The sequence below is a fragment of the Lolium rigidum genome, chromosome 3, assembly GCF_022539505.1.
Source record: "Lolium rigidum isolate FL_2022 chromosome 3, APGP_CSIRO_Lrig_0.1, whole genome shotgun sequence".
Taxonomy (NCBI): Eukaryota; Viridiplantae; Streptophyta; class Magnoliopsida; order Poales; family Poaceae; genus Lolium; species Lolium rigidum.
In genome coordinates this window covers 318582522-318588224 of record NC_061510.1, presented here as the reverse complement: position 1 = coordinate 318588224, position 5703 = coordinate 318582522, and positions in this window count along the sequence as shown.

Sequence of the window (5703 nt, the reverse complement as noted above, 5' to 3'; positions counted from 1 at the left end):
ACTAAAATGCGCCCCATGTAGCTGCTTCACAAATAAAAACCGTTTGGGCACGCTAAAAATGAAAAGATGGCCGACCGTGGATCGGATTTGAAATGCGCGTCCGGGGTCTTACTTCCCATCCTAGGACCCACACACGTGCCAAATATGACCTTGTTTCGGCAAACTATACCATGCCGAGGCCGTTTCCCACCTCATTTTCGATAAAGTCAGTCAAATTTAAACTAGAGGTACTTGATCTAATGCTCATGATTTTTGGGTAAGTTAACTTTGTAGGTTCAAAAGATGATATGAATGTCATATTTGTATTCCTCTCATTTTTCTGATCAATTTAGACATATTATTTGCCAAATTCGCATTTATCGATATTAATTATTCCTTATTAAATAAAAAACAAAAAATAAAATCATTTAATTGTATTTCAAATTCTATATTATTATTATTTATATATATTCATTGTTGTTTACTTAAATAATTGTTTAGAATTTAAAAATATAGAGGTGTGACATCACGGTCAAAGGGTTAATATGATAGATATGGTAATATTAACATCAAGGTGTCATTTCTTTCGGGGAAGCTCATCCGAAGAGAACCAAGAAGTTAAGCGTGTCGGGGCGGGAGTAGTGTGAGGATGGGTGACCAACTGGGAAGTTTGACCATAAGTGCAATTTGACCTAAGATTAAGTGTACTAAGTGTGATTGTGAAAGATTAACAAGTAAAAAAGAAGAAGAAGAAAAGTGAAAAAAAATTAATTTTTTTTTTCAATTTTTTTTTTGAATATTTTTTCGAAAATAAAATTGAAAATTTTGAAATACTATGCCGACGGTGTTACCGTCGGCACAACAATCTATGCCGACGGCCGCTCAGTGCCGACGGTGATCGGCAGATCCCCGACCAGAACTATGCCGACGACGCTATGCCGACGGTCACCGTCGGCACAGCCTGTGCCGACGGCCTTCTAGGCTGTGCCGACGGCTGGCGGCCGTCGGCATACAACATCTCTCCCGTAGTGTTTGTCGCATCGTCCGCTCTATTCGCGTATATATACGACGACCTCCTGCTAAAACAAATACCTACTACCACTTGAAGGAGGAGGATATTGTACGCCACTTTCTCTCCAAAATGGAGTAGCAAACCAGCAAAAAATCTCTGCATTTCTTTAACAAAAACCTAATTCAACACCTACCTAGCTAGTACTAATCGGAAGGAAAATTTTGCAACGGCCTTTGATCTTTTTCGGGCCTCCAGATCACACAAGCACACAATATATATACTACTGCTACAAACATTATGACAAACAACTTAGCTCACGGCTATTACACCAACAAGTACAACACATGCATGCATCAGGCTGCTCATGCATTGCATCCATCACGTATTTAACTAAGGTGCTATCCAGGAGGCCGACTAGCTCCTGCTCGACAAGTAGTCCCCTACTTGTCCCTGGGGTCTTCTTCCCTCCCAGTGAAGTGATATGCACCTCAATTGTACCTACAATGGTGGACATGTGTTCGAGCTCGCCACGGATGAGTTGACATTGGTGTCCTTTTACTCGGTACCGGGTAGAGATGCAAGTGGGCGAAGATTCGGTTACCCTCTACCCTATTTGGTTAAAAAATGAACTAATAATTTAGTTTAACTTTTTCACAAAAGAGAGTAAAGGGTACCCTAATATTGCCCCACTTGCATCTACAGTACCGTGGGCGAAACATTTGGCAAACATCTCCGGCGAAAAATGTTTGTGGGATGTCCCTGTATGGCACTCGGATTTTTTCTATGTGTTTCTTCTTTTCTCTTATTTTGTGTGAACTGTTACATAAAGCACCACCTTTTGAGTTCATCAGTTGCCTCTCTTACCCACCGCTTTATCTTGACATCTCTTTATCTCTCTCTATTTCACTCTCTGTTTCTTGCCATCCCTTTCCCGACACTTTCTCTCATCATAGCCTTGGCTTTATATTTTACAATTAACAAATATGAAATGGGACACATGAAATCAATTTGGAAAGAAATTTAGCGTCTAAGAGCCGTAGAACAAAGGGACACATGAGATCAATCCAAGAATCAATCTTGCAAAAATATTTTGGACATATAGTTCCCAATCCCACTTTGAAAATCTCCCCCGCTCTTTTATTGGGGCTTAATATGGGCATTTAAGGGACGTGTAAACAGATATATCACATGTAATCACCACTTACGATAGAAAGTTAACGGGTTGACGTCACAGATTCCACATAATAGAGTTGATCTATAAACGACATGAGGAATGGTCACACACAATAGAGTTGCTCTATAAACGACGCGAGAAGGGGCACATGAGATCACGCCAAAATAAACCTCTAAAACCCTATATTTTTTGGACTTGAGTCCTATTATGGGTATATGTAGTTGATGTAAAGTGGAAATTTTCGTACACTTTTAAGTGGCACCTCCTTCACAAACGAGACTATCTCGAGAAAGTTTTCTAACTTAGTGGAAAACTCATGCTTCGAAACAACTGAACCAACGTTTTTAAGAACTTGGAATATATTTGAGTTGGTCTTTTTTCTATGCTATATTCTATCAATAAAAAAGGAAAATCGCATAAAATCACCGCTTTGTGTTAAAAGATAGCCTATTTTTGTTGTGGGTTCGCGTAGGACATGGGGACACATGAAATCATGCCAAAAATCGTCGGAGGCCTAGCTTTGTTGTGGGGACTCATAATAAGGTATATAAGGTTTTTGTACATATTAAAAATGTATACATAACTTCTAAATGACACCTCTTTCAAAACATGACTATCTCAATTTCCTAGACTTATAGTAGAAACCTCGAACTTGGAAGCAACCGAACCAACCTTTCTAAGAATTTGGCCTCTTATTAAGTTTGCATTGTTTCTTTACCCTATTCTACCACTAAAATAAGAAATTTACATAAAGTAACAACTTTGAGGTGAAGGTTACCATGTTTCCCTTCCCGGGGACCTATATTAAAGAGACGACACATTAACTCATGGAAAAAACACTTGAAAACCTTATCTTTTTGCGTGTAGTTGATTTAAACAGAAAAACCCTAATATGCGTGCATAAGGTTGATTTAAATAGCAGGAGAGAATACATAACTTTGTATTATGTATGAATTTTAATATGGGTGCTACCATCGGGGTCTGATGGGTGCATCACCCTAGATCATCTCTCTATTGTCGGTGAAGTCCTTCGATGCCATGGCCCTCCATGTCTTTTCATTCTTGGCAGCGTTACCATCGGTGCCGTCTCTCAAAAACGCCACCCAATCCTAGTCGTCCTCCTCACATTGGTGGTCACGGACGATGATGAGGAGCGTGTCGCACAACATGGTGGCATCGATTCGATATCAGATGACTGCTAACATCGAGGAAGGTGGCATTCATGTTCTTCGTGGTCATAGACCTTGTACTCGATCCTAATGCATGCATACTAGAGCATCTCAACCGGTATCATGGTTTCTTTGCTAATTACTTTTACTTCAATCACATACTGCAGCGTGGTGGTGACATGAACCCAACCAACGCATGTGTGATAGATCTACAAACGGTACATGCATACAAGCATACATTCATCAATAATTAAGCTAGCTAGGCATGAAAAGAATGTGAACAACCTATGCATTTTATGTGGGCACGGTTGGGCATGTATACATTGTTTGCCCCCCCCCCCGACATGCATGCATGTATGTTCTTCATCACTTCATGCGTAGAAGGATCGAAAACTTACGTTCTTACCAACTTGCACGTCCATGCTTACTCCATCTCTCCCACCATATGGCCAAAACCATCGCCCTCCCCCCTCGACGACCACCCGCACCGCCACTACAACATCACCAGAGCCAACACAGAGAAAGTGACAACGAGAATAGTTAGAGGCGTGTTGGGGGGAGGGGAGGGGGTGCACCAGCACTAGATATAAAGATGGTGGCATCGGAGCTTACAGTGATGGTTAGGGTGGCGAATCGAAGGAGGAGTACTGCGAGGTGAGGCGCCGCTGAAGCGCGCGAGCCTCGGCCAGAGGGGCCGGTGGATGTGGCAGAGGAATGGAAGTGGTTGTGGTGGCGCGACAGCTTCTTCTCCCGCACAAAACCCTACTCCTTGTCTCCCTCTCAGTCCTCCTTGTTCCTCACTTTGTTTCTACCAGCCGCCACTAGCCACTCTTTGGCGCAACTCTGCAACGCTCCGCCACCCACCTGCGCTGTCGACGTTTGCCCCGCCATACCCTAGCCGCCCAGCAGCTCCTTGCCTCCCATTGCCGCTCGCCCACTCTTCTTCCCCGACGCGACGGTGGCATGGAGCGAAGGACGACATGATGTTGTGATCTGTGAGTCTGTGACCTCCTCTTCTTCCCTAACGTGAGGACGGCGAGGAGCCGAGGACGACCATCGCCTCTTCTTTACATGCTCATTCTGCTCCCCCACACTGGCGCGCCGCAGATCCCAGTCAAGTCAATCAACCTCGACATCAAGCCCTCAACTAGAGCTGAAGAATCGATGTATGCCGGGTTTTTCGGGATTACCCGGACCCAGACCCGAAATTCCGGGTACCCGAATAGCCGGTTAGCAAAATTTTAACAGAAATTTCGGGTGTCTTTTACTGAAATCCGAATTTCAGATTACCCGAGAAACCCGACCGGAAAAATTCGGGTTACCCAAACGCCCAGCGTGACACTTACCCATATGAACGCGCACACACGCACACCTTACCCCTATGAGCATCTCTGGAAGACTGAGCCAGCGGATTAAATCTTGAAATTAACGAAGTTACTATAGGGACCTCGCTGTCGACGGGAACTTGCTCTTGAGCATAGGTAGATTTTGCTACCAATAGCATGAAAAAAATTACGGTAGGGACATAAGTGAGCTACCTTTGCATGTTTTGATCAATTACCGTAGAGGCGTTTTTTTTTGCAACAATTACGGTAGGGACATAAGTGAGCAAACATAATTACGTTTGGAAATAAACTCGGTGCCTTTTTTTCTCCGTCCAGTTCATGTATGGAAATGCAATCGGAAATTTTGGAATCGAACAAATGACGGAACGGAAAATCTGGGCAAACATTATTGATCGCCAGACTCCATTCAATCAAATCCCGCCTTGGATGGGTCGCCGATCTGAGCCATCCACCGGCTGCGCCGGCACTCACCTATGCGGGCGATGCCCCTCGCCGCTGCCCGCCGGCGCTGGCTCCCACGGCGACTCCGCATCCACGCACCTCCAATCCCTAACCCAACCTGCTCGTGCGCCGCGCCTCACCGGACGGCTCCCAGGCCATGGGGGCCGGTCGCTCCTGGACTTCCATGGCCACCGGCCGATCCCGCCATGGGGGGCTTCTACCGGTCGACGGAGATGCTTGCACGCCGGCCACCAGGACGCGACCCCGCAGAGGGGATCAGCAGATGCAGGCAAGGAGATGACGCCCGCCTTGTCCCTGCCGCCGCCTTCCTCGCATCCTCCTCCGTGTGAGGCAAATTGGTCGCAGCAGCGCCTGTGGCATGCCTCCTCCGACGTGCACACCGCCGGTGAGACCTCTTATCTTCCTACACACAACCGATCTTGCAGGACTTTAACATGGATGGTTACAATCCATTGTGTGCAAGAGGAAGAATGTGTAGCAGATGTGATTTTATTTATCACACAATATCAGACTGAGTAGAATGGAATGTCTTCTTCGGTGGTTACAGTTACTTTCTTCAGA